Here is a 13,939-nt window from a genome sequence, read left to right on the forward strand (position 1 = left end):
CTTGTCCCTAAAGTCACTCCAAGAAAAGAAGAGCTTCTTTAGCTTCTTTTCTAAACACTTGGCCATGCACAGAGCATGACTAAAATACTGTATGTATTTGCCATGTAAATGTAAATGTACCATGTATTACCATCACTCTAATCCACAGTTCCATACCTGGATGCCATAATGTATGTTCTCCTTTCTCTCAGTGTCGTACTGGTATTTCCAGAGTTAACCATTTACCAATGATTCCTTTGGACACCCCCTTTGCACTGTACTGTGAAAAGTGTGAGTTGTGCTGCATACAGTATTCTGCAAAGAATGTGAGAGATGGGCCAGAAAAGCAAAGGTATACTCAATGAAAGGCTAAATAGTTATACTCAGAGTCTGACTAATTCAATTTAAATCAACCAGAGCCAAGAGAGTGTTAAGCTCCACTTTTGATAAAATATGGTGCCAGTACCTATAAAACGAAAGACAAAAAAGAGGTATAAAAAGATTATGATGGGCATGAAGAGGATAAAGATGAAGGGAAGGAGATGAGAAGGAAGAGAAGAGGAGAGGAAGAAGAGGAAGAGAACGCAAAGTCCCTAACCTCTACCAGACAACCACACGGTAGTGGAAAATACTGAGAGATGGTTGATGATGGCACATTATGGACAAGTGGACAGGTATAGATGATATATGACGAGTGGGCAGGAGGTGGGTGGATAGATAGCTGAATCTGCTGTAAAAAACAACTTTAATAGAATGAAGAAAAGACATGGTCTCTAGAAGTTGATGGAGAAAGAACTTAATACGGAGCCAGCTTTCTGTCATCCTGTTTGTATTCCAGATTTATATTTTATTAATTTTTGTCTATGTTGTAGATCAGTGAAAGCTCTTGATTGTAACATGAGCTAAAATTAGTATGTTTTCCAAGTATATCTGTGCTTCTAGAGCAACTCAGTTGTATGTATTTGAAAATAGTCTGAACTGGACATTTTAATTGATTAAAAATATTTTTACATGTCAGTGTAATTGTCACTATTTGGGACACATAATGTACTTCATTTTAAAAACGTTAACCTTTTCTCACAAAATGATATTTAAAGATGATTAAATGTGCTTCTTTTTTTTTTAAAAAAAAAGCCTTTTAAGAAATTATTTCCTCCTTACATTCAATTGAACATTATTTGTACTTCAGAAACAAAGATTGTGAGTTGGAGACAGAAATATGGTTCTCAAGTGCTTAGAGGTAACTGTTAGTTCAGAGACCCACAATGCCAAACACCATTGCAGATCACAGCTCTACTGATAGAATTAATTTAATACACTGCATACAAACAAAGTGTCTTAGTTAGGGTTTCTTATTGTCATGATAAAACACCATGACAGAAAGCAACTTGAGAAGAAGGGGCTTATTTCATTTACCCCTTTATATCTCACTTCTGAATAAAGAGAAGCCAGAGCAGGAACTGAAGCAGAGACTATGGAGGAATGCTGCTTCCTCTCTTGCTCCCATGGCTTGTTCCACATAATTTCTTGCCCATCCCAGGATCAGTTACTTGACCAGTAACTACTGTTCCTCTGGTGGACTGGGCCCTCCCACATCAATTATTAATCAAGAAGCTATCCCACAGCTTTATCTACAGGCCAAGTTGATGGGGGCATTTTCTCAATAGAGTTTCCTCTTCAAAGATATCTCTTAACTTGTATCAAGTTGACAAAACAAACAAACATACCCAGGACAATCAGTGGAAATCCTCTACTTTGAGAATTTTAACTCATTGTCAAAAACAAGTCAAAAAAATTTTTTTAAACTTTGTGTTGATTCTTTGTGAGTTTCACATCATGTACCCCAGTCCCACTCATCTACCTGTCCTTTCATATCTGCCTCTTGCAGCCTCTTCTCCAAAATAAAACACAAGCGAACATCCAAATAACCAAGAACAGAAGACATCTCATCATGCAACCTGTAGTGTGTCACAGTGTGTCTTATAGTATACCCCTCTGTGCACAACTTCACTTGCAAGTGTACATTGCACTGAATCATTGATCTGGTTCCAGATCTCTTGGATCATCGCCTGGACTCTTCATATTGTCCTATGTCATGGAGATTCTGCAGCTTTGGATCTGTAGGACTGATTCTTTCAAACATCCCAATGTTTCACAGATGATATAGATCTTGGGTTAAGCCAATTCAGAGTTCTGAATCTGGGCCTGGGTGAGAGCTGAGCTGGTCAGTGCTCTGGTTCTCCCTTATCTGCTCACCAGGGTGAGCTCTCCAGCACTTCTCCTGACTAGGCCACAGAGCAGCCATCCAAGAGGCAGGGTCAGCTCTCATACTCTCATGGCCTCAGAGCCCAATCACTCACACCCCTGCAACCAGGGCCAGCTCCACTGTACTGCCTGGGTATGGCTCAGGGCCTATTCTCCCTAATGGTACCAGTAGTGAGATATGGGACCTGCCCTTCAGAGTCCACATCCAGTGAGGGCCAGGACCAATTCTGCACAGCACCTGGAAATCCATGTGGTTCCAAGAGGCTGACCCAACCAGGGACATTCCGATGTTCTCTATTTATAATACGGTCCATGGACATCAACAGCAACCCCTGCAGTTGCAAAGCCATGGAATCAGATATGGCCTTCAGTGGCAACTCAGCCTGAAACCTTCCCTAGCCCCAGTTGGAGGGGCTGGTAACCTCCAGTCTCTAATTCCATCTATCTTCATGATGCTCAAGCTACTCCACTTCTCCTCCTTTCTTATCTGACTATCACATATATATACACTGTGGTCGCTCTTGCTATAGGCTGGCATCCTCCATCTGTGCTATGTGGCATGGTGGCAATGGGTTGTCTATGGTCTGACTGTGCTGTACACTAGAGGACAGGTCTGTGGGTGTCATGGAGGTCCATAGGTCTCTGTAACTCTTTTGGCACTGGATTGTTGAGTTTTTCAGCTTTTCTACAGAAATAACCCTGCACATTTCTTTTCTTTTGTACTTGTAGTTTCCTGGGCATGTCATTAGTGTAGTCTTAGATCTTATTGTTCAAGACTGCTCTTCAGTTTTCTGTTGTTACCTGTCTGCAACTCATTTATAAAGTGTGATGTCAGCAGTCACAGTTAATAAAATATTAATAACAAACATTAAAGTACCAGCTTATTAAAGGGCCATTTACCTCCAGCTGCTACGCTTTAATAATTCCAAGAAAACAAATTATTCAGTTCCATGTGGGAAACACTGAGAGGCAGAAAGTTTAAGTAGAATACACAAGGCCTCCCCGACATTAATCCCGATCAGTGGGTACTCATTGATCTTTCCACACTGTAAAATCTCCTGTAAGCATGTACATGTATATGTATGTGCAGTGTATGCAGAAATCCATGTGTGTGAAAGTGTACTATTATACATATTTCAGTTGGTGTGTTAATGTGTGAAAATACAACCAATTCCAGATAGACAGTGTAAAGAAGTAGGCTGATACTGTGGTGAAACAATTGTGTAGGGTACATATGGCTATATGTGGCTGAACATAGCTATGAATGTGGTCCTACACAAAACTGTGCATTTACTTAAAACATTATGAAATTCTTTGGCAACGTTTTGTAACTTGACCACACAGTTTTCCAACATGAATTTTGTACAGGACAATGTAGTGTCAAAAGCATGCCTATAACCAATATGGCCTTATCACCTATAGTTCTTTGGATGCATCCTTTAAACTCTGTGGCTCAGCTGTGTACTCTGTAAACTGAGAGAAATATTTTTCCTGTTCTCAGTAGATCTACTGATTAAGTTACTTTACATATCTGAAGTGCTTAAACTGTTCTGGGGGTCACTATAATCGCTATATAATTGCCAGCTACTGTTATTGCTAGTGTTATTATTGATGTACTTCTTTAAAAACAGGCTTTCCGTTTCATTCCTTCTAAGTTTTATTGTTCTGTAGCAGGCATTTCATTTCAGTTTTCACTAGGAAATTCCAGCAGGATTTGTAAAGCAAATTTACATGAAGCAATAAAGGATTCAATGATCTCCCGGAACAAGAATTTCTATCTTGTCAGAACAAGACCTCCTCGTAGTTGGCAGACTCCCCAGTGGGGCTACACAGCTGATAGTGCAGTGGGGTTATTCTGTCAGGATATTATTGTTCACTTAGCAATAAAATGGGTGATCTTAGAAGGAGATGGATCTGCCTCAGCAGTGACCAGAGTGCTCATTTCATAACCTGTGGTCAGAATATCTTCTTGGAGCTCTGTTGTGAGTCATTACTAACCCACAGCAGGCAAAGGCCACTGAATTGCACTTGAGCCATATAAATTTTCTCTAATTCATGGTCCCAAAATCCAGTCGGTTAACTTTTCAGTTCATAAAACCATGCCAAACTTATTTTCTAGTTAATTAACTATTCGCTATTTATTATTTCTCAGAAGTACAACACATCTCTACTATTTATTCTCAACATTTATCTACACATGCATTATAACAGCAGGATATCTTACAATCAGAGAAAGATTTACTCAAATCGTGTATAAATTTATTTTAGCTTCTACATTAAAATAGAGTACTAAAAAGCTATATTCCAAGCAAAAACAAGTTTTATGGTTTTTCAAAATGGTCATTTTTACATTAGACAGTCAGATCCAGGTTCACAGACAGTGAACGTTAAACAGCCATGAATATTACAGTGCATGAAAAGCAATTATTCTGACACATTGCTCAGTCTGAGTTGTAAAATCAGTCACCCATTCTATGCATAAGGGTCAAATTGCTGTCTTTGGTGTGTAATGACTACATGGTTGCCTAGGCAAGTGTCAACAACTTATTAATAAATACAACCAGTGTGTGCTGATGCATGTGCATACATGTTCACTCTCTCCCCCACACATACACACAACAAACTCCAAGATGCGTGATGAAGACATACATCTATTAATATGTATGCAAAACTGCATATCCATACCTACATAAAACATTAATGAAGCAATATCGTCATGCCTCCTGGAGTCAATGAAGTTGAAGCATTAACTGAAGCTCCCTTGCCTCAAAGAAGTTGCAAGTAATACTTCTTAGAGCAACTTCATTATTCCCCTTGATTACTTCTTTTCCTTCTTGCCATCTCTTCATTACCAGTTATTTTTAAAAGTCTCCAAATCAATGTCATATTAACATTGGAGGCCAGATATGTTAATAAACTTGAATACATAAGACTGCTACTTTTAAAAAATATGCATTTTAAGATGAGCAATTTAGCAGCATGATTTAAGATATTTTATTCTTTATCAAAATTCAATTTTTTCACTCTAAAATGTGTAGATCATGAATATGTATTTAATGTACAAGTAGATTGTCTAGCAGCTAAGCTGGAGTCAAAAGATAACACTTTTCATCACTTTGGAAAAATGTCTTCAGTCTTTTTTCTCTCAGCCCCGTGATTTTGTAAGCACCAATATAATTTTTATCATCAAAGATTAACTTTACGTGTTCAGAACTTCATATACACGAACTGCTGGGGATTCTTTTATCCCCAGCTTTTCTCATTCAGCACATTTCTTAGATGAATCAATGTTCTGCATATGTTAGTAGTCATTCTCTCTACTGCTGAGCAATAACCCATGAAGTGAGTAACCAGCTTCCTAGGGGCTTATCCATGAGCATCCACTGTTCATACTGTGCACCCATTATGCAAAAGAAAAATGATTCTGCAAATGTGCTTGAAGAAATCTCCATGTAGACATTTGTAACCACTTTCCTTTCAAAAGTATCTAGTTTTGGAGTCAAGTTTATAGGAAGCTGTTAACCAAAGCAGCTTACTGGGGTCTTTTTTTTAGATTTTTGTTTGTTTGTGTTTTTCAAGCAATGCTGTATTCTCACCAGCACTATACAGTGGGCTCAAGATGCCGTTGTTGTGCATCTCAACTAACTTTGATTGTTGTCAGCTTTTGTACTTTCAGTCCTTTTAGTGGCTCTAAGAAGCATCTAATTGCATTTTCCTCATGAATAAGTATGCTGGGAATTATTCTTCTGTATAGTGGGCGTTTCTATTACATCTGAAAGCCGAGACTCATGGAAAAAGTAATTCATCTTTGCTCAATACTTCCAGGAGATAAAGAATCACTGATTCTATATATGAGCTGAAAATAACCAAGAGGTCTACAGAGCCAAAGAATCAAGCGGGCATCACACAGAACAGCGTGGCTGTAATGCTGAGCCTTTCAATTATGCATTTACTCCCCTTCCTATGGTTCAGCTGTTTTCCTATGTGATCCACACAACTCTTCCTTTTCCTGTTTCAACAGACTCAAATTAGTTCCTGCTATGTTCAATTTTAACAGTCTAAATTTGGCACTTAACTAATGCCAAAATTGTTTGACTATCAAATTTTAAGCATTTTGCTAGTATCGGGAGTTACAGAGAGGATGTGTTTCTAAATGCTCATCTCTAATTAATTAGACAACACTCTCCCTTTATTTAAAGAAAATTAAATATACATGTACAAACACACACACACACAAACACACAGTAACATACTAATGATTTTTGAGAAAATAGTCAAAGATAGTTTATATAAATTTCAGAGAAAAAAATGCTAGTACTATAAAGACAGAAATGTGATTTTTAAAAAGAATATGTATTTTTCTTCAAGTGTATAGCCAGACATAAAAGTCAGAGGACATGTTGGGAAGATTAAAGAATTCAGAGGAAGTGGGAGGGGAAAGAAAGAGAATACAGGATGAATATAATCAAATGTACTGCATGTATATATGAAAATTACAAAATATTTTTAAATAAGAATAAATTTGTTAATATTTTGAAACTGGCAATTTCATTGTACTCAAACTTTATTTTAAAAATTAGCTAACTTACTCTTAACTCCCACATTCAGTCATTTACAAATGAAGTCAGCTTTATTTCTTACTCATCAATCTGTTTACTTTTTCTGCCTTTCCATCTCTGATTACATTACATAAGGTTTCTTGTACAGTGTTGCATAGGAGTTGTGACAGCTTGAAGCATCACTTTCCATTTTAGGGGAGAATCATACAGTTTCTCTGCATAAGGAAGACATCCTTCTCAAGCTATTTATAGCTGTTCTGTGTTAAGAATCATCCTCTCAATTCAACCTGTCTCAGAGCTTGTTATTTGTATTTTTCTATGAATAGGCACTGGATGTTATGAAATATACTTCCCCACATTAACCTATATAAAAATAGGTTTTTTTCATGGGCTGACAAGTTGTTCAGCAGATAAAGTTCTGGTCAGAAGAGATGAAGTTGAATCCCTGAAACCTTAGTAAAGATACAAGATAATTGACTCCACAAAATTGTTTCTGACCTTAAGCTATGCACAAGAACAAATTTGCATATCAAACACACACACATACACATTAATACTAATACTAAGACTAATAAAAAATTTAAAAAGTCTGTGTGAATAAGTAAAAATTACGATTTGATTTAAAAAAAAATTTTGAAGAAAAATCATAAAAAAAAAAGCAATACAGTTTTTTCTTTCCTGGGCTGTTAGTTTGAGGTATGGTAATCACTGATTTTTTTCTTTCTTTTTCTGTTCATATTTATCTTTTATTTTTATTGAAAATAAATTATTTTCTTATACAATACATCTCAACCATAATGCCCCCTACTCCACTTTACCTAGCTCCTTCCCACTTTCTCTCTCCCCAAAATGAACAATCCCTCCCCTCATTTTTTTTCAGACAAAAGGAGACCTCCAGGAGTCAACATCAAACACTATAAAACGAGATAAAATAAGACAGGGCAAAAGCCCTCAATCTAAGCTGGACAAGGCAATCCTATAGGAATAAACGCATCCCAAAAGCAGGCAAAAGAGTCAAGATACATCCTTCCAACTTGTAAGAGTCCCACAAAAACAACAAGCTAACAGCCATACATGTACAAAGAGGACATGCTGCAGACCCATGGAGGCCCCATGCTTGCCACTTTAGTCTCCATGAGTCCTGAGCCATGTTCTTTTGGTATACTCCATCCCCTATGACTCTTACAATCTTTCTTCCCTTACTTCCGTGAGATACCCAGGGATCTGAGGGATAGGATCCAACAGATACCTGCTGTAGGCTTAGATTTTTTAAAACCTGCCTTAATAAGGGTTCTTAAACACTTTTACCCCCTTCTAACTCACCCTCCAAAGGTAGGAAAGAAAAGATGATAAATAGGACAACACCCTGTCTTTGGCTTGATTACAATCTCCATTTGTCAAGATACCAGCAATCCAGTTCAGTGGTGTCAGAATACCAACAGTGCAGTACAAAAGTGTCACCAAATGTGAATCACCAGCAGTGGCACTATCCAGAAGAGTCACTCAGGCCAAATTAGCACAAGTCAGTAGGAGAGACCAATGTCAGCCTGAATGCCAGAAATTCTCTGCTGTTCCTCTTTGAATGAAGAAAAGATCAAAGATGAGAGACCAACAAAGCACTGCAAAGCTAGCAATGCAAGTGCCCCATCACTGTCTGTTGGATCCTATTTACACTCTCTCACAATATCATGTGCCTTTTCACAAGTCTTGTGTCAGAAAAAAACATGTGAGTCTGTATCATATGGCACAACCAGAAAAACTCCACTTCATCTACCATTTAGACTCCATCTCCATAGGAGGTCTGGCAGTGGGTATCTGTACCTACTTGCATTTATTACAGAGGGAAGCCTCTCTGGTGATGAGTGAAAAAGACACTGATCTATGAGTAGAACGGAATGTCATTAACAATAATTTTAGTGATTTTTTTGACCAGTGATACATGGTTACATTCCACGTGTCTGGTCTATCTAGCCTCTGGTTTCCGGCCATCCAGGCAGTGTAAGACATAGGCTCCCTCTCCTGATATAGGCCTGAAATTAAACCAGACTTTGGTTGGCCACTCCCACAAGTTCTGTGCCACCATTCCCCCAGCAAATCCTGCAGGCATGAATAAATCTGGACACCCACTCAACGACAAAACCTTCGATCTATAATCATTGATTTTCAAACCATGAATCACTGTTGTATAGCTGGAAAAAAATCCATGTGGTCATAATATACATTTCATTATACAAACTGCTGTATTACATGTAGCGAGAATTTTACATTTATTTTTATAAACGATGCTGGACTACTTAGCACTTTTTTTCGTGAAATTTCTTTGTTGATTTAGATATGAAAGTAAAGGTAGACTCAGAGGAGTTAGACATTAGTTCCATTACTTGGTTCCATGTTATTTTGACCATTACCTGACAGAATGCCTTATGGGAAGAACAGTTTACCTACACTCACCTTCAAGTCACAGTCCATCTTATTTCAGGGATCATGTTAGAGATCTTGACAATGAGAGCTTGTGAAAGAGATTTATACCCCATGCTGGCAAACAAGAAAACACAGAGAATGAGGAACTCAGGACTGTTATAACCCTCAAAGGCCCACTGCTAGTTGCCTCCTTCCCAACACCCAGCTCCTGTTTTTATGAGTCTGCAAGTGCCTCCAAATGACAGGATGAGCTGGTGAATGAACAAAAAAAAAATTATGAGCCACTGTAAGACATTTCATGTTCAGATGTTAGCAGTCACAATGGCTTTTTTTTTTTTTACCAGTTTTATTCCTCACAGAAAGTACTTCAGCCTTTATGGATTTTCAGTATCATAAGGTTTCTTCAATTCTTCTGATCTCTGTATGGACTTCATATTTTATTTCCTTCTCCTTAATTTAGATTGAATCCCCTTTTTTGCCTAACTTTCAAAGGTGAAACTAAATTACTGACTTTAGGTTTGGCTTCTTTCCAAACAAGTATAGCAATCACTATAATATCCCCTCTCTATGCTGTTTGCACTGCATCCCAAAGATTTGGGTAGATGGAAGTTTCATTTAGTTCATAACATTCCTCAGTTTCCTGTGAAAATTCTTCTTTCATCCAAATGTATTTAAAAATGTACTCTTCCAGGACTTGTGTATTTTGTTCATTTTTTCTTTTTTATATTCTTGTCTAGCTTTAAACTTCTAGAATCTGTGAGTATATTCTGTATAATTTTTCATCTTTTATATTCGCTTAGGTATGTCTTCTGGCTCAGAATATAGTCATGCATTAAAAATGATCCATGGAAGTTTGTGAAAAATATGTATTTGATTAGTTCAGTACCCATCAGATCCAATTGATTGGTATTTCCATCTAGTGTAACTGTGCCCTTTCTGACTATCTGCCCTTTGTCAACTACAAAGAGAAAGATGCTTAGTCTACACCTGCAACAGTAGATTCATTTGCTTCACTACCGACTTAATTAGGGTTCCCATGGCTATGAAAAGATGTCATGACTCAGGCAACTCTTATAAAAAAAAATTTAGTTGGGGCTGATTTACAGTTTCAGAGGTTTAGTCCATTATCATCATAGATGGAAGCATCTTAGCACGCAGGCAGACATGGTACTGAAGAAGGAGCTAAGAGTGCTGAATCTTGATCTGAAGGCAACCAGGAGAGGACTGGCATCCTCATGGAGTTAGGGAGAATCTCTCTTCTACAGTGGGTGGAGTGTGAGCATAGGAGACCTCCAAAGCCCATCCTCATAGTGATATAGTTCCTTCAACAAGGTTACGCCTCATAACAATATCATTCCCTATGGAGCAAGCATATTTAAACCACCACAACCACAAACTCCTATCACTTTCCCCTCTTCTATTTTGATGATCAGTCATAAAGTAAGTTGCTATGTCTTTGAATAGAATTAAAGCTTTTCTCAGTATGCTATATATGTATCCCTAACCATTTCTCTTGGTCTGTTATATATTCTGGCTAAAACCAATATTACCATGTTCTTTATTTCTTTAGTTCTAGCTATCCCTAACCTTCTACATTCAGTTTATTTAAGTCATTATATTTATAGTGGGTTTCTTCTAGACAAGAAATATAGATGCCTCTTTCATTTGTTTCATTGTTTGATACATTCTGTTAACTGCCTTTAAACGGGTATATTTGAGTTATTGATGTTTAGCCTGTTTATTGTTATAATTAAACTGAAGCACATGAAGTTTTATGTAGAGGGAGGTATCAGTTCCCTAATTGGTTCTTGATTGTGTCAATAAAGGAGGCAGAAGCTAATTGCTGGAGAAAAGGGAAAAGGTGGGAATTCTGGGTCACAGGAGGAAGAGAAGGGACACAGAGAAATAAAAATTCAGACCAGGCTTTGGAGAGAGGAGGAAGCTACAAACATGTAGGTCTTGGGGCCCCTAGAGTTTGCAGCCTCTGCGTTGAGCAAGCAGAAGCCAAGGAGAATGGAGGGAGGTAGTTGATAAGATTATGGCAGGAAATTCTTTGCCCAGCCACTAAGTTGTCTGGCTAGTTTTCAAATAATAAAACTGTCTAGTGTTTTCCATCTGTGGCGCTAATTTGAGCAGGAGGAGAAAGAGGGCAGCCTGGGTGGTTATTGGTAGCTTGGCGAAGCTAGGCATGAGGGGATTGGGGGTGATCACAGCAGCTCCTGGGAAAAATGGCCAGCTAGCCCTTAGCAGAGATCAGTGAGACAGGTGACAGCTAATCTCAGAGCCTAGCAGAAAGCACGGGCAGAGCACCCTAGAAGGGGGAAATGTGTTTTCTAAAATTGCACACAACAGTTTTAGATAATATATTACCTTTCTGCTGTTTTTATGTCTTCTATTCTTTTCTTCTTTTTTAAAAATATAGTTTTATTTATTCTTTGAAAATTCACGTAAGATAATAAAATGAATCTTGATCATTATCCTCCCTCCAATCTCCCTAAAAGGCCCCTCCCAACCTGATGTCTTCTTTTGTAAACTTTTTATTTATTTACCTTTAACCCACCACATCCAATTAGTGTTGCCCATATGTGCACAAGTATGGGGCCATCCACTAAGGTACCTCTTCAAAGTAAAGTGGCTCTGCTTTCACTGGTAGCCATCAACTGTCAATAGTTTCTCAGCTAGCAACTGGGGCTACATGAGCCCCTACGACTTCCATCCTAGAATTGTTAACTGGCTTGATCCTGTAGAGATCCTCTCTAGGTAACCATAGCTGCTATGGAGTCTTGAATGTATCAGCCATGCCATATCCAGAAGACATCCTTTGACAGCTCTCCTTGCCATCCTTCAACTCTTAAATTTTGTCACTGAGCCTTGAGTGGGTGTGGCAGGAACTGGTTGATACACATAACTTGTCTGTGGCTAAACACTTACAGTTGTGTATTCACAGTACATTGAACAGCTTATGAAGCTCTGCATGAATTATTGATCACCGAAATAAGAAGCCTCACCAACAAAAACAGATAAAAACACAAATGTACAAACCAAAACATAGAGATTTGGGAAGTAGTTTGACAACATGATTATTTAGAAAAAAATATCAATAGGGTCTCCCATATGGCCTATAATATCCTTAACTGGAGTGTTGACTATGTTTACAGTGTCAGGTAAAATCCCTACCATGGAGGAAGTCTCAAATCAGGAAAGCAGTTAGTGACTTCTTACAGTAATTCACCAATGAGCCTGATTAAGGTATCCTTACATCTCTGTGAACCAAATAAATCTCTTTTTTTAATCTGATAAGAACCACATGAATATTGGCTGGTAACAGAGGCTTGGAATTCAAGAAATTCTAACCAACTGTTGGCATCTGTGTTTCTACAGAAAATTCATTAGGGAGAAGAAACTAGGAGTAAATTCATTGGAGCCATAAATTGTCATTATAGCAGCCACTGGATGTCCAAGAATCCCCTAAGCAGATTTTTAGTAGAGTAGAAAAGGTCCTCTTTGATAATTCCAATGTACAGAGCTGTGAAAGAATGAAATGAATGACTCCCAGAGCTAACATACATCTGTTGATCACTGTGAATTGGAGCAAATAACCACAGTAGCTACTGTCCATTCTGAGAGTCCTTACTCACCTCCAACCAAAGTAGACATAGTACTATTTATAAATGGCCTTCAGAGTATTCTTGATTCCCCAGACAATTTTTGTACATGTAAGAAGTATCATGGTTTTCATTAGATGCTAAGATGGTTATATAATATGTAAAATAAAGGGAATGGATAAATGACCCCAAAATTTCTCCATTTGCAAAAATTTCTACTTTTTCCAGTAAACAGATAACAGATATGCTCTCTGACAGACACAATAGAGATACAACCCAAACATCAGTACGAAAATGTTATTTAAATTGTTCAAGGCTTGACCTTTCTCTTTATTTAACAACAACATGATTGATCTTTGAATTTTTGATATAAGGTATTTATCTGTTGTATTAAATCAACCAAGGCACCCATTGTCTAGATCTGGCCTTGCTCCTCAGTTCAGAGGATATTTGCAGGACCCCAAAAGCATCCTGCCTCCCCACAGAAACCTGAGGGGGTCTCAAACTAACCAGCTTGGAACCTTGTGTGACCACCCAACCTAGTTGGATCTGCCTGATACCCAAGCTGGTGTGTCTGGGACAGGCTGCAGAGGGGAGTGAAACTGTGAAGTCCCTTGAGCCCCATTATCTAGATATGGGCTTCTTCCTCAGTTTGGTGGCTTGATGGACTCCAAGAGGACCCTACCTCCCTGTGAAAACCTTCAGGAGCTTCAAAACTAACCAGCTTGGAACCCTGTCTGACCACCCATCAGAGTGGGATCTGCCTGCCTCCCCAGGTGGGTCTGATTGGACACAGCCTTCAGAATAGGGTCCACCTGTGACACAGCCTGCAGAGTGGGGTCTATTTGAGGAACAGACAACAGAGTGGGATACCTTGATTTCCATTGTCTGGCCCAGGGCTCCAATACCCTTTAGAGAAGTCCTGCTGTATCAAGGTCATCCAGCAAACACCAGTGAAAACCAGATGACTAAAGGACAGCATAAGAATACAATCAACAATACAAAGGACAATATGGCAACAATAGAGCCTAACTATCCTGCTACAACAAACCTTGGATATCATAATGAAACTGAAGCACGAGAAGATCTTAAACCCAATCTTATGAAGAT

The sequence above is a fragment of the Grammomys surdaster genome, unplaced genomic scaffold, assembly GCF_004785775.1.
Source record: "Grammomys surdaster isolate TR1022 unplaced genomic scaffold, NIH_TR_1.0 67, whole genome shotgun sequence".
In the NCBI taxonomy this organism is placed as follows: Eukaryota; Metazoa; Chordata; class Mammalia; order Rodentia; family Muridae; genus Grammomys; species Grammomys surdaster.